General features: G+C 45.9%; 1 long non-coding RNA gene across 1 annotated transcript in view; it reads left to right on the top strand.

Annotated features, from left to right (window-relative positions):
- Positions 1–16,186, top strand: part of LOC143768979 (uncharacterized) — a 150,456-nt gene extending 134,270 nt beyond the window's left edge. Inside the window, exons 2-3 of the long non-coding RNA XR_013214145.1 lie at positions 129–217; positions 15,757–16,186. This is a non-coding gene — a long non-coding RNA (uncharacterized LOC143768979). The remainder of the gene's footprint in view (positions 1–128; positions 218–15,756) is intronic.
- Positions 16,187–23,013: the final 6,827 nt, after the last annotated feature.

The raw sequence follows: 23,013 nt of genomic DNA, 5'->3' as shown, positions 1-23,013 counted from the left end.
CTTTTGGTCTGTACTGTATGTAAGTGTGTATTACTGTATATACAGTATATTTATGTCTGTTTATATTTATTATTGAGACTTTGTCTTGAAATATGTCTATGTACATATGCCTATTGTTTGTATTGTAGGTGTGAATGTCTGCATAATGGGTGTGTGGGAATCAAGCTTCGGCCATCACAGTTCCAGGTCAGGAGACCTTACAGAAGATGGAGCTAAGGTAAGAAGACCTCCTTTCCAGGATGGCTGTGTTACTACCCTGCACCAATAATACTCTTCCTCTATTGCTACCTCATTTTTCTCAGTCACTGTATTTATGTAATGATGTATTAAGTTGCTGGTAAGCACTCATTAAGCTGGTTAGTGTTCATGCTCTTGAGGGAGACAGTCGGGGATTTAAGAATTTTGCTACAAAGCCCAGCCTTTCTTAGCTACAGTTTGCTCTTGGGGACTGGTTAGTTTTTAATCTTCTTCCTTGCAGAGTGTATTCTGACTCTTCAAGGCAGTGTGAGTCTCTAAATCCATAGTCATCAATGCCTTTGATAACTGTATGATTGTTGTACTCACATGCCAGGCCTCCTCAGACAGTGCCAACTCAGCCGTACTGACTTGTAATAAGAGACCAGAAGAAACAGAGTTGATATTCTCTGAAATCTTGCATTAAGTAAAGTGCAGCAGGTGGAAAGAGAAAGAGTAATCCCAAACAGAGAAATATGCATGTGCATCCAAAGATGGCTACAGCAAACTGATAATGAAGAAGAAGGGAGGGGCAAGGGTTAACATAATCAACTACAGGAGAGACAAAGGGACAAACTTAGAGGGAAGAGCTTCTCCATTTCAACAACAGAATGCAATGCATAATACAGAAAATGCACAAGTTGTTCCCATTCATGGGACACAACAAAGTGGCTTCTACTTATTAAGTACTCACAGCACTTACATATAAATCATCAAGTAATGGCGTAATTAATTTGCCTGCATGTCCATATTTTTCAGATGCAAGCAAATCCACTTCATAGAGCTAAGAATTTTAATGTAAAAGGGTTGTACCATTTGTCGCAGGGAAGAGTTTAGGTCGGCATAGCTCCAAGTGTTTCTGGCAAAAACGCAAGGATTTTTAATTAAGTGAAGGCATGTATATTATTGTAAGGTAAAGTATACTGGGATGTGGAGTGTTTTTATGGAAACAATAAGGTGTGCCTGATTCAGCTGCAAAGGGTAATAATAACACAGTGAGGCATTATGTCATGGGAAGAACTGCTGCATCTTCAAGGGGAATCAATCCAGTGTACTAAATATTGGCTAAGTGCCTACATACAGCTCTGGCAAAAATTAAGAGACAACTGCAAGATGTTCAATTCAGTTTGTCTGATTTTTCTCTTTATAGGTATATTTTTGAGTAAAATGTAAATTGTTCTTATAGTCTATCAACTTCTGACAACATGTCTCCCAATTTCCAAGAAAAAATTTTGTATTTTTTTTTCTGAAAAGAGAAATTGTCAAAATGTAAAAAAACTCCAGTGCTCTCAGACCTCAAATTATGCAAAGAAAGCAAGTTCATAATCATTTAGAAACAACAATACTAATGTTTTAACTCGGGAATAGTTCAGAAATCAATATTTTGTGGAATAACCATGATTTTTAATCACAGCTTTCATGCGTCTTGGCATGCTTTCCACTAGTCTTTCACACTGCTCCTGGCACAAAGATTGAAGCAGTTCTTCTTTGTTTGATGGTTTGTGACTATCAATTATCCTCTTGATTGCATTCTAGAGGTTTTCAATGGGGTTCAGGTCTGGAGATTGGGCTGCCCATGACAGGGTTTTGATGTGGTGGTCTCTTAATTTTTGCAAGAGCTGTATATATATAATATACATGCACATATCAGAAGCCCCCACCATCAACAGGCTCGAACGCAATATGTCTGCCGGTGGGGTAGGGTTTGGAATGGACAAAGAAGTGTCCTGTCACAATGGAATGTCCTGAACTATTGTACATCTGCTGAAAACATGTTCAGCCTGGATCGGGGGAGTGCACCTTTGTTACTGGGTGGCAAAAAATGTAATAAAAGCCCAGCACTGGACACTGGATGCTCTCTCTCTCTTTGACCACCAGCACCATCAAAAGAGGATCATCCCCTGACAATGAGCATACTGGGCTAAGTTAAGCCTAAGACCCCTGCAAACCTGAACCTCCATTAGGAATTCCTGAACCCTTGCATTAACCTACCCCTACATCAAACTCTAACCTCCCATATAAATACCTGAGCCTCTGCATTAAATATTATTTACCCTCAACCCTAGTTGCTTCATATATGTCATATATGTCCTTGGCACCTCTGCACTGCTATTAACTCCTTGATCCATATTTAGGGACAGCTAGTGTTTGGTGAGGTGGGTTGCTTTATTGTGTGTGTGTGTTTTAGGTAACTTGTTACGTAATTGTGGGTTTAAGCGTGTGCTATTGCTGTATGTTGGATTAGTTTTGCGGTATTAATATATATTGTGGTAGGTCTACTTACTCGACTTCCTAAAGAGGTGGACACAGGAACCGTTTCTTTGTAAAGTCTGGCTGGTTTATTGTAGTCCTCATAAACCGCATCTCCAGATACAAGATAAGTTCAATACAGCATTTGTCTGGCCCCATATAAATCATAAAGTAACAAGTCCTTACAATTTTTCTGGTTAGTATTAGAGTCCAGCTACTTAGTTCTTTAGCAAACACATTAACCCCTTTACCCACAAGGGTGGTTTGCACGTTAATGACTGGGCCAATTTTTACAATTCTGACCACTGTCCCTTTATGAGGTTATAACTCTGGAGCGCTTCAACGGATCCCAGTGATTCTGACAATGTTTTATTGTGACATTTTGTACTTCATGATAGCGGTAAAATTTCTTTGATATTACCAGTGTTTATGTGTGAAAAAAAATGGAAATTTGGCGAAAATTTTGAAAATTTCACAATTTTCCAACTTTGAATTTTTATGCAATGAAATCACAGAGATATGTCACACAAAATAATTACTAAGTAACATTTCCCACATGTCTACTTTACATCAGCACAATTTTGGAACCAACATTTTTTTTTGTTAGGGAGTTATAAGGGTTAAAAGTTGACCAGCAATTTCTCATTTTTACTCACCATTTTTTTTTAGGGACCACATCTCATTTGAAGTAATTTTTAGGGGTCTATATGCTAGTAAATAACAAAGTGTGACACCATTCTAAAAACTGCACCCCTCAAGGTGCTCAAAACCATATTCAAGAAGTTTATTAACCCTTCAGGTGTTTCACAGGAATTTTTTAAATGTTTAAATAAAAATGAACATTTAACTTTGTTTCACAAAAAATTTACTTCAGCTCCAATTTGTTTTATTTTACCAAGGGTAACAGGAAAAAATGGACCCCAAAAGTTGTTGTACAATTTGTCCTGAGTATGCTGATACCCCATATGTGGGGGTAAACCACTGTTTGGGCACATGGCAGAGCTCGGAAGCGAAGGAGCGCCATTTGACTTTTCAATGCAAAATTGACTGGAATTGAGATGGGACGCCATGTTGCGTTTGGAGAGCCACTGATGTGCCTAAACATTGAAACCCCCCACAAGTGACACCATTTTTGTAAGTAGACCCCCTAAGGAACTTATCTAGATGTGTGGTGAGCACTTTGACCCACCAAGTGCTTCACAGAAGTTTATAATGCAGAGCCGTAAAAATGAAAAATCATATTTTTTCACAAAAATGATCTTTTCGCACCCAATTTTTATTTTCCCAGGGGTAAGAGAAGAAATTAGACCCCAAATGTTGTTGTACAATTTGTCTTGAGTACGCTGATACCCCAAATGTGGGGGTAAACCACTGTTTGGGCACATGGCAGAGCTCGGAAGCAAAGGAGCGCCATTTGACTTTTCAATGCAAAATTGACTGGAATTGAGATGGGACGCCATGTTGCATTTGGAGAGCCCCTGATGTGCCTAAACAATGGAAACCCCCCAATTATAACTGAAACCCTAATCCAAACACACCCCTAACCCTAATCCTAATGGTAACCCTAACCACACCCCTAACCCTGACACACCCCTAACCCTAATCCCAACCCTATTCCCAACCGTAAATGTAATCCAAACCCTAACTTTAGCCCCAACTCTAACTTTAGCCCCAACCCTAACTGTAGCCTTAACTCTAGCCTCAACCCTAACCCTAGCCCTAACCCTAGCCCTAACCCTAACCCTAGCCCTAACCCTAACTCTAGCCTTAACCCTAGCCCTAACCCTAGCCCTAACCCTAGCCCTAACCCTAGCCCTAACCCTAACCCTAGCCCTAACTCTAACCCTAACCCTGGCCCTAAGCCTAGCCCTAACCCTAACCCTAATGGGAAAATGGAAATAAATACATTTTTTTAATTTTTTTAATTTTTCCCTAACTAAGGAGGTGATGAAGGGGGGTTTGATTTACTTTTATAGCAGGTTTTTAGTGGGTTTTTTGGATTGGCAGCCGTCACACACTAAAAGACGCTTTTTATTGCAAAAAATAGTTTTTGCGTTACCACATTTTGAGAGCTATAATTTTTCCATATTTTGGTCCACAGAGTCATGTGAGGTCTTGTTTTTTGCAGGACGAGTTGAAGTTTATATTGGTAACATTTTCGGGCAAGTGGCATTTTTTGATCGCTTTTTATTCTGATTTTTGTGAGGCAGAATTACCAAAAACCAGCTATTCATGGATTTCTTTTGGGGGGGGGGGGCGTTTATACCACTCCGCGTTTGTTAAAATGGATAAAGCAGTTTTATTCTTCGGGTCAGTACGATTACAGCAATACCTCATTTATATCATTTTTTATGTTTTATATGATAAACACTATTTTATAGAAAAAATAATTATTTTTCCATTGCTTTATTCTGAGGACTATGACTTTTTATTTTTTCGCTGATGATGCTGTATGGCTGTCTTTGCGGGACAAGATGACGTTTTCAGCGGTACCATAGTTATTTATATCCATCTTTTTGATTGCGCTTTATTCCACTTTTTGTTTTGCGGTATGATAATAAAGCGTTGTTATTTGCCTCGTTTTTTTTTTTTTACGGTGTTCACTGAAGGGGTTAACTAGTGGGACAGTTTTATAGGTCGGGTCGTTACAGACGTGGCAATACTAAATATGTGTACTTTTATTGTTTTTTTTATTTAGATAAAGAAATGTATTTATGGGAACAATATATATATATTTTTTTTTAGGATTCTTTTTTACATTTTTTTACACATGTGAATATTTTTTTTTTTAACACTATAACATTGCCCCGGGGGGGGGGGGCATCATGTTATAGTGTAAGGTCGCTGATCTGACACTTTGCTGTGCACTGTGTTAGATCAGCGATCTGACTTACAGTGCTGCAGGCTTACCAGTGCCTGCACTGAGCAGGCGCTTGGTAAGCCACCTCCCTGCAGGACTCGGATGCAGCCCCATGGCCATTTTGGATCCGGGGCCAGCAGGAAGGAGGAGGTAGGAGACCCTCAAAGCAACGCGATCACATCGCGTTGCTCTGGGGGTCTCAGGGAAGCACGCACGGAGCCCCCTCCCTGCGCGATGCTTCCCTATACTGCCAGAACACTGAGTTCTTGTTTGATCGCAGTGTGGCGGGGGTTAATGTGCCAGGACGGTCCGTGACCACTACTGGAACATAGTGCCGGAAGTCAGCTGCGATAGTCAGTTGACACCCGGCCGTGATCGGCCGCGCTCCCTCCGTGAGCGCGGCCGATCGCATATGACGTACTATCCCGTCGGTGGTCATATGGGCCCACCCCACCCCGACGGGATAGTATGCGGCGCCCCCGCACCGCCGCAGGGCCGAGGGGTACCCGGAGCCGGGCCCCTAGGTCTCAGTCCTGGGGTTGTCACGGTGGCTAGACCCGGTCCGTGGCCCTGTCTGTCAGTGGGGGACGTCCGGTGCAATAAGTGGTGTTGTAACGGTGCAGGTCGCGGTAAATAATGAGGACACCAGGTTGCAGTCTCTTTACCTCTTTACTGAAGATGTTGGAGACCTCAGTCCAGAGCGCTGTTAACTGGGTTTTCAGAGACCGGCCGGTCCAACGACACATCAGGAGTTCCTCCTTACAGGTGGGAATCAGTATCTACCTTCTAGCGCTGTGTGTTGTAGTTCTTCCCTGCTGAGCTCCCGGGATAGTCCTCACAACTGTTTCTTTCTGTCTCTACTGTTCTTTCTCCGTCCTCCAGATGATATGGTAGGACGCACCCGTATGACGGGGTAGGCCTGGAGTTCTTCCGGGACCCTAGAGTCGCCCCTCTCCCACAGCTGCCTCCGTTGTCTGCTTAGGTGTTAAGTGAGACAGCCAACCTGTAATTAGCTGTCCGGCCGTGGTTTGCAATGTACTTAAAGTCTCTTACTTGCTCGGCGTTCCGGCCACCGACTATTTGCGCCTCAGAAGGATGTTGCCTCGGTCTAACAGCAGGACCCCTTCTGGTATTTCTCCTTTTCTGTATTCCCGTTGTTTACTGGTTAGTTCTGCTCTGAGGAGTCTGCCAGGATCCCATCCCTGACAGGTCCTCTCACTAGCTCTTCCCAGCTACTTCTCTCTGTCTTCCTGTCCAACCCCCAGTTTTACCAGAGTTGTGAGGAGTGGCCTACTAGATAGGACCACCCCCCCTGGTGGCCGGAGTGTGAAGTGTGGTGTGAGTGTACCTGATCAGAGAAACTCCCTAGTGCAATCAGACGCACCATAGCTCCCCGTAGTGGCGGAGCCACAGCACTGCAACAACCAGGACTCTGGGGTGCTGCACTCCCCCCCGGTTAAATCCAGTACTCCGGGACTGGGAAAACAAGAACAATAATACATGTTAACAGAAAACACACAAATTTTTGAAACAGCATAACAATTGAACATAACAGAGCTTCCCTTTACGGGAGGTGAGGATTCTTGAACGTTGCGAAAGTTTGGTCATGCACAGTTTATGACTCTCAGTTCAGTGGTTGAAACAGCGGGGACCCCGGGTAAACAAAGGGGCCCCCCTTGTGGAAGTTTTTGAGCAATTCACCGTCCATTACTCTAGTGTCCATTTAAAAACCTGTAACAAAAGGATATGCATACAAACATTTTCAATTAAATAGCAGCCCTTATTAATACCTCCAAAGTTTGTAGCGGAGGGGAGTTTGATTTTGAGTGCTGCGTGTGGACCTTCGCAGCGCAGGGGTTGCTATTGGCCTAACAGGGCCCGCTATGCTTGCTACCGCTGGTGTAGTGCGCTGTCTTCTAACTACACTTCTAGTGAGTCTGGGTAGCACTGGCAGGTTGGGGCTCTCAGAGCTGCTGCTATCAACAGTGGGTACGGCAGGCTCACTGATAGCAGAGGGAGGATTTGCCGGTTCAACGGTTGGCATGGCTTCTTCAGGCAAGGCTTGTTGAGGTTGCGGGGCCGGATGATCTGGTACCACCGTTGTCTCTGGTGGGTCCGGCTGTGGAAACGTTAGAACAGGTACCGCGATGGCCTGATTTATCTGAGTCCAGGACTGGGGAAAGTCACCAAGGACAGTATGGAACATCTTCTCCTTTTCTACCGGCGGGGAGATTTCTGGGGCCGTGCCCCTCTCTTTCAACTTATCGGGGCAGACCTTAAGGTGATCCCTGGATACCGCTGTCGAGGTCTCCCCTCTGTCCTTGCTGATGAGACAGACCTTAGTGTTGTCGAAGTCGGATGGCAAGATGGTATACGGTTCCGCTTCCCATTGGTCATCAAGCTTGTGTAACCTCCTCTTTCGTTTAAGCACTTGTTCACCAGGTGACAGGGGAATCGCAGGAGCGTGTTGATTGTAGTCCCTTTCTTGTTTCTGCCTAGCCTGGGCGAGACTTCTCTCCACACACTCCTGTACTTCGCGGTATCTTCGCTGCCTTTCTGTATCCCAATCTGCCTCCGGCGAGGTATCTTCGGGTACTAGGACCCCCATGTCCAGATCAACGGGTAACCGACTAGACCTTCCTCGCATCAGGTACGCTGGAGTACAGTTGGTGGAACTTACTGGGATGTGGTTGTACATATCCACCAAGTCAGGCAACTTTGTCGGCCACAGGTTCCGTTCCTCCACAGGCAAGGTCTTCAATAAATCGATTACTACCTGGTTCATCTTCTCGCACATCCCGTTGGTTTGGGGGTGGTACAGTGTAGTTCTGATCTTCTTACACCCGTACAACTGGCAGAATTCTTGGAACACTTCCGCTTCGAATGCAGGCCCCTGATCGGTCAGTACTTTCTCTGGGTAGCCATGGGGTCTACAAAAGTGCTGCTGGAAGGCCCTGGCGGCAGTCCTAGCTGTTAGATCCTTGACAGGCACAACCACCAAAAACCTGGAGTAGTGGTCCACGATGGTAAGGGCGTAGATATAGCCCGACCGGCTAGGCGTCAGCTTCACATGATCCAGCGCGACCAGTTCGAGCGGCCGTTTGGTGATGATAGGCCGCAGGGGAGCCCGTTGACTGTCACGGTCCTTCCTTCGCAGACTACACGGACCACACTCTCGACACCACTTCTCAATGGTTCTCTTCATGCCAATCCAATAGAACCTCCCTCGGAGCAGCTTCTCCAGCTTCCTCCATCCGAAGTGTCCGGCTCCATCATGGTAGGCTCCCAGAACCATGGGCGCATCTCGCCTTGGCACCACTATCTGCCACACCAATTCATGAGTACGTGGGTCAATGCTCCTCCTGCACAACTTGCCATCATGGATAAACAGTTTGCTTCTCCCCTTCCACAGCTGTTGAGTTTCTTGTGGATCATCTGGGCCAGGGTGCAACCCAGCCTGCGTCAAGAGTTCCTTCACCTGACGGACCGCGGGGTCACTATCCTGGGTTTCTGCCCATCCGTGGTGGGGCAGGGGATTCAGCGTGGCATCCGGTTGGTTCTTGTGCCTGTTCTTCACATGGTGAGAGTTCTGAGTGGCTTTGGGGCGATGGAAGGCAGGCAGCTCCACCTCTTCAAGTGCCTCCGGGTCTTCTCCCACTTCTGGTAGATTGGGCATTCGGGACAGAGCATCGGCATTGGCATTCTGGTGTCCTGCCCGATATTTGATGGTGAAATCATAGTTGGACAGCCGGGCCATCCACCGCTGTTCCAAAGCCCCGAGTTTGGCAGTATCCAGATGCGTTAGCGGATTGTTGTCCGTGAAGACGGTGAATTTCGCAGAGGCCAGGTAGTGCTTAAATCTCTCTGTCACTGCCCAGACAAGGGCAAGGAATTCCAGTTTGAAGGAACTGTAGTTGTCAGGGTTCCTTTCCGTGGGACGGAGTTTCCTGCTGGCGTAAGCGATCACCCTTTCTTTGCCGTTCTGAACCTGGGACAGCACGGCTCCCAATCCCACATTACTGGCATCTGTGTACAGCACAAACGGTTGATCGTATTCGGGGTAAGCCAGTATCTCTTCTCCCGTCAGTGCCGACTTCAAACAGGTGAAGGATTCCTCCAGCGCTTCGTTCCAATCAAAGGGGGTTTTCCTCCCCTTGGTCTTCTTTGGTTGGCCCACCAGCAGATTTTGCAAGGGTGCGGCCTTCTTGGTGAAATCCTTAATGAATCTCCGATAGTAACTTACCAACCCGAGGAACTGCCGGACTTCGTGGAGGTCACTGGGCTTTGGCCAGTCCTTGATCACTGTGACCTTGTCGGAGTCTGGGGCCACTCCTTCAGCGCTCACCACATGGCCCAGGTACTGCACTTTAGGTTTCAGCAGATGACACTTGGACGGTTTCACTTTTAGGCCGAAGTTGGACAAGGCTTCGAACACCTCGGCCAGGTGCTTCAGATGGTCTTCGTAGGTTTTAGAGAAGACTATGACGTCATCCAGATATAGCAGTACGGTTTCAAAGTTCAGGTGTCCCAGGCAGCTCTCCATCATCCTCTGGAACGTTCCGGGAGCATTGCACAATCCGAAGGGCATGTAGTTGAACTCACAGAGGCCCATTGGCGTCGTGAAGGCCGTCTTCTCTTTGTCCGCCTCCGCCACAGGAACCTGCCAGTACCCACTGGTGAGATCTAAGGTAGAGAAATAGTTAGCAGATTTTAAAGCAGCCAGAGATTCCTCTATCCTGGGCAGTGGGTATGCGTCCTTATGTGTAATGCGATTCAACTGCCTGTAATCAACACACATCCTCATTGTACCATCTTTCTTTTTAACGAGGACTAACGGAGCTGCCCAGGGGCTACAGCTGTCTCTCACCACCCCAGCCTCCTTCATTTCCCGCAACATGTCCTTGGCACACTGGTAATGAGCTGGGGGTACAGGGCGATATCTCTCTTTTATGGGTCGGTGATCTCCCGTGGGGATGTGATGTTGGATCCCTTTCACCTGCCCAAAATCTGAGGGGTGTTTGCTGAATACCTGCTCGTACTCGTGTACTACCCTGTAAGCCCCCTGTATTTGATGAGATGGGGTAGAGTCAGTGCCCACATGCAATTCCCGACACCAGTCTTTCGAGTGCTCTGCAGAACCTTTGTTCTCCGCCACGTTTGACGGGACCAAGGGTCCAGGTGTCTGTATTACACTATTATTGACAGTGAACAGTTTGGCGAGCGTGGTATACTTGGTTAGGTGGACCTCTTCCTCCCCACAATTGAGGACACGTACGGGCACTCTCCCCTGTCGGACGTCGACCACCCCCCGGGCTGTCAGAACAGTAGGCCTATTGTCCGAATATACAGGTTCTACCAAGGCCTGGTAGTCCCTACCCCTGAGGCCTATGGCTGCTCGACACCATATTAACATTTCACTCTTGGGAGGTATCGCGATGGGGTTTGAATCACTTACAGTGACACGACCAATCTCACCACCAGTCAGCTCTACCTGCTGTCTCTGCATCAGAGCTCTGATTTCCTTCTGCAGGGCACGTTGCTCACTGTGGCCAGCGTTTTCTGCCACCTGCTGCAACAAAACAATCACTTCTGCAAGACAATTTTCTATAACATTAGTACCAAGAGTCATCATGGGATTACATTCTCGACGATCAATATCTACAATCACAATCCCTTGGGCTTTCAATTCCACCCGCCCCACTTTGATGGTGACCTCCTTATACCCCACTTGTGGCAACGGCTGACCATTACTGGCGATTATGGTGAAATCATCATCAGGGCCACGAGTAATATCAGCGTCCTCCCAATACCGTTTGTAGAGCACGTAAGGTATAGTCGTCACCTGAGAACCGGTGTCCAGCAAAGCATTCAAGGGGATTCCATCAATCACTACAGGGAGAACTGGTCGTCCTCCAATATACTTGGTTCTCCAATGCTGCGGGCCTGACCGTCCTACTCCTGGGGGTTGGCCCTTTGCCCCAGGGGTTGCTCGTTTAAAGGACAGTACCTTGCAAGATGGCCCACCTGGTGACAGCGGCGGCAGATGGGTCGTCCATCCTGGTGGAAGCGGTCGTCGGGCCGGCTCCTGGTCGGCGGAGTCCTCCTCTGTCGCATCCAAGGGACATCCTCCGGGCTGGAAGCCAACTGGATCTTCTCTTTGGGGGCCTCCTGTAGGGACTGCACCGTCCGGGCCAGGGCAGCGACGCTCTTAGTTAGCTCTTGCATCTGGAGCCGAAGTCCTGCGGGGGAGTCGTCCTCGAAGCTCTGGGCGTCGGCCTCTGCGGCAACTGGGGTATCCGATGCCACCTCTTGGTGGTAGGTGAGAGCGGGGCGCCTGGGTGTTACTGCGCGGCTGGGCTGTCGCTCCTGCAATGCCTGGATAGCTTTATCTTTAAACTGCACAAAAGTCAAGTCTGGATTTTGCATAGCCAGGAAGTGCAATTGGCCCCGCTGGTGACTGCACAGGAGCCCCTCAATGAACCGCTCCTTCAGGATTTTATCTTCATCCTGCATGCTGCCGGGGTCACTCTGCTTAATGGCCCGCATCGCTTCCTGGAGATTAAGGGCATAGTCCCGCAAGCTATCCTGTGACCTTTGTTTGCATCCATAAAAAATCAGTTTAATTTCTGTAGCAGTGCGAGTATCAAAGGTGGCTTTAAGCTTGGCAAAAATCTGTTGTGCAGTTCCTTTATCCTCAGCGGGCCAGGATTTCAATTCTCTAAGAGCTGCCCCAAAGAGTTGGCCGGTTATCATATGGACTTTCTGGGGCTCGGTTAGGGGATAGAACTCGAGCAGGCTGCAGAGCCCTTCTTTAAAGTCAGTGAATGTATGCGCCTCCCCAGAGTATCGTGGGAGCCAGGTCGCTCCGGGCAGGTAGGGCATGGAGAAGGGCATTATGGCTTTTGCGTTAGCGGCGGTGTCCGACTGGCTGATGGGGGCAGCGGGCTCTGCGGCAGCCAGTGGCGGTATTAGGGCTGCGGCTTCGCCCGCTGCGGGGACCGGAGCTGCCCCTGCGTCCGCGGCTGCGACCGCCACCTCCTCTCCTCCCGACTCAGACATGGCTGTCCCTTCCTCCCACTAACCTGCTGGGGGTCGGAGTTCCTCTTCCGGGATTGGCGCCTTACCGCGCTTTCCGTTCCGCGCTTCTTTTGGCTGATCCGGCCCACGTAGCTAAGGCGCCTCCCTCCGCGCGCGGCAATGGCGAATTTTGGCGGTAACTCTCCGCGGCAAGCAGTAGCACACAGTTCTCTCAATAAAGTACAGTCCAAGCACGATAAATCACAGTTCCAAGGCACACATGACCTGATTCTTCAGGCTTAAGTAGATCCTGTTCGTGACGCCAAGTCTGCGGCGCCCCCGCACCGCCGCAGGGCCGAGGGGTACCCGGAGCCAGGCCCCTAGGTCTCAGTCCTGGGGTTGTCACGGTGGCTAGACCCGGTCCGTGGCCCTGTCTGTCAGTGGGGGACGTCCGGTGCAATAAGTGGTGTTGTAACGGTGCAGGTCGCGGTAAATAATGAGGACACCAGGTTGCAGTCTCTTTACCTCTTTACTGAAGATGTTGGAGACCTCAGTCCAGAGCGCTGTTAACTGGGTTTTCAGAGACCGGCCGGTCCAACGACACATCAGGAGTTCCTCCTTACAGGTGGGAATCAGTATCTACCTTCTAGCGCTGTGTGTTGTAGTTCTTCCCTGCTGAGCTCCCGGGATAGTCCTCACAACTGTTTCTTTCTGTCTCTACTGTTCTTTCTCCGTCCTCCAGATGATATGGTAGGATGCACCCGTATGACGGGGTAGGCCTGGAGTTCTTCCGGGACCCTAGAGTCGCCCCTCTCCCACAGCTGCCTCCGTTGTCTGCTTAGGTGTTAAGTGAGACAGCCAACCTGTAATTAGCTGTCCGGCCGTGGTTTGCAATGTACTTAAAGTCTCTTACTTGCTCGGCGTTCCGGCCACCGACTATTTGCGCCTCAGAAGGATGTTGCCTCGGTCTAACAGCAGGACCCCTTCTGGTATTTCTCCTTTTCTGTATTCCCGTTGTTTACTGGTTAGTTCTGCTCTGAGGAGTCTGCCAGGATCCCATCCCTGACAGGTCCTCTCACTAGCTCTTCCCAGCTACTTCTCTCTGTCTTCCTGTCCAACCCCCAGTTTTACCAGAGTTGTGAGGAGTGGCCTACTAGATAGGACCACCCCCCCTGGTGGCCGGAGTGTGAAGTGTGGTGTGAGTGTACCTGATCAGAGAAACTCCCTAGTGCAATCAGACGCACCATAGCTCCCCGTAGTGGCGGAGCCACAGCACTGCAACAACCAGGACTCTGGGGTGCTGCAAGTACGTCCAATGTCAGAAAGGGGTTAAATCCAGGAGATCTCCACACCTCCATATGCACAGGCATGTGTGAGACAAAAAGCTCTCAATTTACAATGTGAACCACACCTAGGGGTTGAGATATGGTGAGCAGCAGTCTCTCCCAACTCATCAGCTGCTCACTATCAAGCTTTCATGGCCAATTAACCTCTTTTCATCCTATATGTACTAAAGCATTACTTCAGGTTAATCTTCAACCACTAGGTGTCCAGCAGCCACCTTATATACCTCCGCCCTCTACATAAAGCTGTGGCTTGGTATCTTCTACCACTAGACATGGATTATCGGGAGGGCATGGGCATTACAATGTAACTCTCGGCTCTGTGTTGTACATGGAAGCGGAAATCCCACAGGGCTAGAATCCAGAGTGTAACAGAAGCATTTGCACCCTTTTTCTCCCTCTTCCACCTGAGTGGGCCATGGTCTGACACTAATTAAAATTTTTACCATAACAGATAGTATCGCAATGTGTCCATCACCCACTTTAAAGCCAAACATTCCTTTTCTACCATGAAATAGTCTTTCTTACATGCCGACAGTTTCCTGAGAAAGGACCTTTCTTAATCTAACTTCTAAGGCATTCACTTGGAGTACAAATTCCATCTTAAAGTCTGGAGCATGCAGGGCTGGTTGCTTACTCAGGGTTGCTTTAAGTTCTTGAAAGGCCATCTCTGCCTCCGACTTCCATTTGGCCATGTTTGATTTTGTCCCCTTAAGGAGGACAGTCAGGGGTGTGGCCACCATGGCAAAGATTGAAATGGACCTGCTGTAGTATCCCACGATTCCCAGAAAGGCCTTAACTTGCTTCTTTGAGAGAGATTTCAGCCAGTTCTGGACTGCGTGCATTTTATTGATCTCAGGTTTGATTTCGCCTCTACTTACTACATGGCACATTTTTCGAACTTAAAGAGAACCCCACCTTCCTCAGTGCATCAAACACTGCCTAGATCTTTCCCAGATTATTTCCCCAATCAAGGCTGAAGATTATGATATCATTCATGAATGCAGCAGAATAATTCTTGTGGAGTACGAGGATCCGGTTTAAGGCCCCCTGGAAGGTGGCCAAAGCTCCCTGCAGGCATCTGGGCATATTGGAAGCAACTGCCGGGTGTAGAGAAAACTGTCTTCTCCTTGGCTTCTTGTGACAAGGGGATTTGCCACTATCCAATTGTTAGATCCAAGGTGGTTATGTATATTGCCTGCCCTAGTCTCTCGATCAGCCCATCGTCTCATGCTGCATCGGATATGTGGCAAACATGGAGACTTTGTTTAGCTTCCGATTATCAATACCAAATCTCTATTCTGAATATTCATTTCTCTTATGTATCGGCACACGTGACTGCCGGCAGCAACAGGAAGCAGGCGGCTGACAGTGCGCGCTACTGAAGAGGAATGGATACTCACCGCGATCTCTGATCAACACCCGGTGAGTATTCTGGCAGCTGTGCTCTGCTTGTGAGCAGTGCATGATGTCCCTGCCATGCGCTGCTTACAAGCATTAAGTAGCTGCTGGAACTGGAGCAGGACAATGCGACTGCACAGGAGCAGAGGAAGGTAAGAGTAAAGGTTTGTTTTTTTTAATCTTTTTTGATGGAGCCATGGATACCAGGGCTGGGATGGGGCCAATCATACCAGCAAGGGGATGGGGCCAATCAATCATACCAGCAAGGGGATGGGGCCAATCAATCATACCAAGATGCCAGGAAGAAATTAATATTCATTGCCTTCCACTCCCATGGGCGTGGAATGCAGTGCACATTCATTTCTCTTTAGCAGCGGGCACAGGAGCTAGCTGGAGCTACTGGCTCCTGCCTCTGTGTCCCGCTGCTCCTCCGATACCACTCCCCCACCTCTCCATCACAGCCAGAGCCAATATATCTGGACTATAAGACACCCCCCCCCATTTTCCTCCACATTTTGGGAGGAAAAAAGTGCGTCTTATAGTCCGAAAAATACGTTAAGTCTTTTTTCCTCTTTCGGCTTTGCCTTGTTATAACACCTTGCTGCCTCATTCACATATAGTACTCCTGCTTTCTTTTATTTTCACTAACAGCAGTATGCATTCGCCATCTCTCACATGAATGCTATTAACACTTAAGGACGGAATTTCGACCTTTTCCATCAAACTTCGGCTCGTGCATGCGCAGATCATCATGCAACATGACGGCCACTGTGACACCAGAAGTATTTTTGATTACTTCCGCCCGAGGCACACACGTGGACTTTCCATTTTGCCACTCTGCCATTTATGTTTGCAACTTATAATGCCATGTCTATTATGTTTTCATTAGCTTATTCATATTCATGTCATTAACATGATGCACAAATGAAAACCTTAGAGTTTTGAACTGACGCAGTATCTCAGTATCTCCTGCTAAATATGTGTTTTGCCTCCATACAGATGTATAACTAGAAAGCCTCAGTTTATTGTGTTTTCTTTAAAAAAAGGGATATATATTGTTATGACAAATGATGTCATTGCTTTTGACCCAACTTTTTTATTTTTCTTTTCCTTATTGCTATATATTAAATTATTGCATTGTTACAGATGTATCTTGAAAAAGGTGCTATTATGTTGAAACGTCAATGAAATGCAAATGTCTGTATTCACTTGGATCTAACGAATTGCAAATGTCTGTATTCACTTGAGTCTATTATCTGGAACTGCAGATTTAAATTTTTGCATCAATAAAGTCTTTGTCTTCTGTCTGCCTGACTTGTCCCTAGCCCATCTGTCCTAGCCGGCCCTAGGGACCCTCCTCCTGGCATAACAGCTTCCCTGAGGATCACCAACCTTTCCTTTCTCTGTGACCTGGCCGACATCATCTTCACTGAAAGACAGGGGTATGACTCTTAATACCCCTTTCGGATCTCAAGCCCAAAACTTTCCCGGTGTTTAGACGAAACTTAGAATGGGTCCTTATGCTGTGTGGAATCTGGACTGCCAGCATCCGTTCAGCTCTACTGCAACTGCCTCTTCTTGCACCTGCTAACATTGTCTTGTCCAGCTTTACTCTCCACTCCACTCTAAACTTAAACTTGTACTTGTCTGAGTCCCAGACCAACAGCCCCTACTAACTCCAAAACTTTTCTTATAAAAAGTTGTCTAACCCCTCTCAAACAGTGGGCTAATCCCAACTCTATTAATTATCTAATCCTAGTGTAGTGTATGCTATATTCCTGTACTTAGTGTAATACCCCTAGTGGACAGACCTCCCGCATTCCCAGGGACAGCCTTAGGCAAAGCCTATAGGAGAACAGAACATTTACCAGCCATAGGAATATAATAAAACCCATTTTATCACACATATCAACATAAGTACATCTACCTACAAACAACATCATAACGAATCCCCTGTTGCCATGACATCTTCATCAACCCAGCCTCCCCCCTACATAATAACCAGAAATATTGTTATTCTTCATGTATGCACACAGCATCTTATTCTGAAAAGTTACCAGAAAATGCAGTAAGTGATATAACAGTAGATATTGAGAGTGGACAACTGGATCTTGTCATTTTCAAAACAAACTGTTCCCTTAAATGGTATAGTCACATGGCTGCAGCAAAGACATTTATATAGTACAAGGTTTTAAAAAAAAAAAAAAATGCTACTATTTTATGGTTTTAGTACAGATGCTTTGTATTTTTCTCTCTCTGTACCCCATACAACAGTTAAAACATCTCAGAAAAATACCATGATGATTTAGACAACTAGAAAAAAGAGAAAATAAAGCAATAAAGAACAATAGAACGTATTCTGTCTACCACCCATCCCCAAAGCACAGGCCATCAGGATGTTGCAAATAGTTGGACATAACTTGATCCAACTTTGGTTCAGTTAATTTCTAACCATTTGGAATTCAACAAATGCAGTTTTCCATTATTTTTCTACAGTGATTTTGGTCACAACTATTAATATTATTTTTTGTGAATGTCTGTGAAATGCTAAGAGCAATTTTTTTTTCTAATTAACCGATGAAACATTACTTTAATATGTGAACCACTGAATTTGGATGAAATATATTGACAAAGCTTGAGCGACTATTCTAGTTATCCAGAATGGAATTATGTGCAATCTGCAGAGCATTTTACAGTATAGTCAGCTTCCAACAATGAGGAGTTACAGTAATGGACATCTTGGCAGAATGCTTTGTTATCTTCTGCCAGTCTAGACATTGGAATTTACTAATAGGGGTGTCTTTGCATGGTCTTCTATAAGCTAGAAGACTTTGAGGAGCAAAAGGCATTGACAGATGTAATCAAACTCAAGACTCCTAGTAACAGAATGCATAAATGTTCAAAGATGGTTCCAGAGATTATGTTCATTCTTTCCTTTGTAAGCAACACTAATCTTAAATTACACCAGACTATTGTTTCATCTGAAATACAAAATACTGGAAGTTTATGAAATGATCAGAAAATATCCAGTTCATAAAAATTTCACAAGGCTAGAAATGGATAAAGAGAAAGATCTGGGTGGGGAACAAGAAAAAGGAGAGCAGTCACCAGACACCCGTCAGGCACATTTGCCTTGGCAAGGCAGTATGATCTTAGTAGCAGGTTGACATTAATAGTAGAGATGATTGATTCAAAGTCAGTAAATACGAGGAAATTAGATTCGCAGCAAAGTTATTCAACGTGAACTGAATGTTATCTCCAGACTGCAGTACAAAATATGCGTATGAAGTAAAAAAAATACTCATTGCTCGCCTCACTGCCCACCTGTCTGGCGACACCTTTAGCCCACCATTCTGTTCTCGGCCCCTTCTCTTTTCACATTCACCCTGTCGTGCATATTCTCTTCTGCAGCTTAACTTTATGCCATGGCTTCCATCGCTGACAAGGCCTCTGACTTCACTGCAGGCTATGCCACTGTGGCTCAATAGTCAGTGATGGAAGCCTTGGAATATAGTGAAGCAGCCAAAGAGCATGGGCTTTACAGGTGAAGGGGAAAATAAGACTAGTTAAGGTAGGTCAAATTGATAGAAAAGAGTAAACTAAAGGTTCATTTACACTGCAATTCTCTTTTCCCAATAGTTGTGCGGTGTAAACTGGGTGCCAATCACTCAACTAATGAGCAAAACACGTATTCAATGGGTTACACATGGGTTAATATGGGTGAGAAAAAAGACAAATGTCCTTCAAGTTCAAATGAGGGATGGGAAATGATAAACGGAAGGGGTATATGTGCAACTAAAATTCATAATCTGGTCCATCCCAGAGGAGCTAATCATTCCCTCCTGATCCCAATTGTCGATCTACTAGATTAAACCTTCAGAAAAATAACTTTATACAAATGTTTATAATCCTTTACGCCTTTTTTGACATCATCAATGGTTGCTACTGTGACTAGCTCTTGTTGTCAATTACAAAGATTAATAGTTCTTATGGTAGATAAGTCTTGATCCTCTGGAGATTGAATCTTTCTTTATCCAGGTGGAGAGAGTGTCCACTTATCTTCGCAGGGGGTATTACATGAAACAGCTTTTGAACAAACTTTTAATATGGCCTATGGGTTAAATGATTTTTTAGCTTCTTTAAAATATCAGTGTTCTCGGCAGCACATCATCCTGTGTAAAGAAGACCTATGCTACTGAGGACAATGACAGTCTATGTACACAGAAGGAGCTATTCCTGATCTTTCTGTATGCACTTTATTATGTGGTCTGCCTAAGTAGGCTATTAAACAACCGCCGATAGACAAATATGTACTGATCGACTGTCGTTTAAAGCTGAAGATCGTAAAATATAAATGGATCCTTAGAAAATTGAATCTCATCATCTAAAGTCTATAAAAATAGCCTCTTTTATACAAAGTATAGCCATACGTGATACCAAACATTGATATGCATAAAGCTTTAATTGGCTACCTGATCATTTGGTATCATGTAAGGTAACAGTATATACAATAGAGGCCGGTTTAGTAAATCTTAGGGTACCGTCTCACAGTGGCACTTTGGTCGCTACGACGGCACGATCCGTGACGTTCCAGCGATATAGTTACGATCTCGCTGTGTCTGACACGCTACTGCGATCAGGGACCCCGCTGAGAATCGTACGTCGTAGCAGATCGTTTGAAACTTTATTTCGTCGCTGGATCACCCGCTGACATCGCTGCATCGGCGTGTGTGACGCCGATGCCGCGATGTCTTCACTGGTAACCAGGGTAAATATCGGGTTACTAAGCGCAGGGCTGAGCTTAGTAACCCGATGTTTACCCTGGTTACCATTGTAAATGTAAAAAAACCCAAAACACTACATACTTACCTTCTGATGTCTGTCACGTCCCCGGGCGTCCGCTTCCCTGCACTCCTCCTGCATCCTGTGTCAGCGCCGGCCGGCCGTACATCAGAGCACAGCGGTGACGTCACCGCTCTGCTTTACGGCCGCTCTTACACAGGATGCAGGAGGAGAGCAGGGAAGCAGACGCCCGGGGACGTGACAGGCACCGGAATGTGAGTATGTGTTTTTTTTTTTTACATTTACAATGGTAACCAGGGTAAACATCGGGTTACTAAGTGCGGCCCTGCGCTTAGTAACCCGATGTTTACCCTGGTTACCCGGGGACTTCGGCATCGTTGGTCGCTGGAGAGCTGTCTGTGTGACAGCTCTCCAGCGACCACACAACGACTTACCAACGATCACGGCCAGGTCGTATCACTGGTCGTGATCGTTGGAAAGTTGCTGAGTGAGACGGGACCCTTACACAGAACATAGTATTTGGCTTCTAAGATATGTGTGGGTGAAGTTTTGTGCTCGGCATTGAGGCAGAACAATCTTGATCGCAGTACGTAGAATGTTTTAAAATTTCTTGGAAACAATGGTTGTAGAGCTTTGATGTACTGCCAAGCAAAAGATACATCCAATTCCCTTGAATTTCCCTCATGGTGATCTGTGCATAGATCTGTGCAGGGAAAAGTAAACAGCTGGCTACCAAGGGGAGCAAGCCTTCACTTACAAAGCTAACATTCCCTCAGGTTTTCTGAGGGTTCTTATTCTCTGCGTACTTGCAAAAAAGTGAAGGTCTATTTGTTGATGTTTAGTAAATGAAACATAACACTAGAAATATGTGCTGAATAAGGTAACCGATAGATCTATTAAAGAAATAATAGGTCTGTTCTGGATTTTCTACAGAAGATTTGTACCTCCTTCCAACTGCTGTCAGGCTTTATTTTCTTCATGAATAGAAGTTTTTTTTTCCTGGAACATAGATTAAAACTAGCAAAGGTATTATATACAGTATTTGTAATTGCGCCAGTTCATAATAAATTCTTAAATGGAATCAATTTTACATTGTGCCAACACATTGAAAGTGAAAAATGACTACATTCTCTTGTTAATTAAGCCTTTACTACTGCAACTAGTTTTATGGTGACTAACCAGCTTGCAAAGCCTAAAGGACATCTCTATTTTTACCCTTAGAGGTATTTATTTAAAAGAAGTTGTCCAAGCATGGGGTTCAAGTCTGCAGTCACTCTATCTGACTTCTGATTTGAGAATCCTCACAGCTTGAACACTGTGTACTGTCAGGATTCTCCCAGGAACAGGGAGTGTGACTGCAAGTATGTGATTTTCATAAATGCGGCCACATGTCGACTAGACATGCACAGCCTCACTCATTATAAGTGAATCGAATGAGGCTGGACACATCCTGTTGGAATGTGACTGCAAGTATCGCATACTTGTGGTCACATGACCGCCTGCTGCACCAATAGTATATTCCTCTTTCAGCTTAGTGGCTCTGTCTGTGTAGACAAAACTGTTAGTCTTACCTGGTAAGGTGGTTCCACAAAGCTGCAGGTCAGGGTGAACACACGGATCTCGGGCGTTAGGTACGTGGTACGATGAGGACTGGCAATGAGAACAATCTGGCAATGCAAGAAAGACATGATGATAGCCACAGAAGGACAGAAGTAGGAAGATCGTGGGTCTGAAGCAGATATACAGGTGTAGGTGTTGGGAATAATCTTGAATAAAAGTTCAGAATGTTAACAGCAAGGAGTGTATTTAATGACGGTAGGTACAGATATTGCAAACAGATTTCAATAGTAATCCAAAAAGTATATGGCAAGGGATGGGTTAATTTGCTGGAATGTTGAAACGTTCACAGATGTCTTGAGGAGTCAACATGAACCAAAGCCTTTGAAAAAGTCACAGTGCAAACACACTTCTATAGGTCACAGTTTTGGTTTAACATTCAGACCAAGGGTTGCGTCCAAACAAGCCTTTCGAGCTGTAAAAATTACACCCCGCTGAGATCACTGATGTTATTGCCATGCTGTCTACATCACATTAGTGCCACAGCCAATGCCTGACACCAGGTGCCCAAAGAGAGACTCGCTGATGGACCCAGGGACACGGAGTACAGAGAAATTTGTTCAACAAATAAACATTTTTGTTGAGCATCTATGATTGCTGCTTAGAAAACCTTCAATAAGTAAAGAGAATCATGAGTTTTAATTAACTGGTGCCTTCAGACTTGTGGTCCAGTGTGTTATAATATACCTCACTTTAGAGGTAGTTCCTCAAAGCCCTTAGACCAGAAGGGCAGTTCTTATGTAAAATGGACTGACGAAGGTGGTGCAGCAGAGCGATCCAATTGGAACAACATAAGCTTATATGGAAGAACGGCAACTGATGGAGGAGAACTTGGACCACGGGAACCACTGTAGAATTGAAGTGGGAGCAACATGAATATTAGCGTTGTAATCCACAAGGTAAGAGAAAAGTGTGGTGCCCCTGAGGGTCCAGTCGCCAAAGAGGTCCTGCACCTCAGCCAGAGGTGTGGTACTCCACTCTCGGGAAGGAGTGGGCACTACCCGAGACCCATACTAGCATCCAACACCACACCACTCCAGGCCAGGGGATCTGGGTGGACCTTATTGAGGGAGGGCCCCATCTCAGTCTGGAGGGGGAACTAGGTAGAGGGTGTGGGTGGAGAGATTGACAGTTAGAGGAGTTGTCATTAGTGTTGAGCATTCCGATACTGCAAGTATCGGGTATCGGCTGATATTTGCTGTATCGGAATTTCCGATACCGAGATCCGATACTTTTGTGGTATCGGGTATCGGGTATCGCAACAACATTAATGTAATAATGTGTAAAAGAGAGAATTAAAATAAAAAATATTGCTATACTCACCTCTCCGACGCAGCCTGGACCTCAGCGAGGGAACCGGCAGCGTTGTTTGTTTAAATTTCGCGCTTTTACTTGGTTACGTGAAGTCCCGGCTTGTGATTGGTCAGGGCGGCCATGTTGCCGGGACGCGGACCAATCACAGCAAGCCGTGACGAAATTACGTCACGG

Source organism: Ranitomeya variabilis, chromosome 4 (assembly GCF_051348905.1).
Source record: "Ranitomeya variabilis isolate aRanVar5 chromosome 4, aRanVar5.hap1, whole genome shotgun sequence".
Lineage (NCBI taxonomy): Eukaryota > Metazoa > Chordata > Amphibia > Anura > Dendrobatidae > Ranitomeya > Ranitomeya variabilis.
The sequence above is the reverse complement of the archived record's forward strand: the minus strand, read 5'-3'. Positions and strand labels throughout refer to the sequence as shown.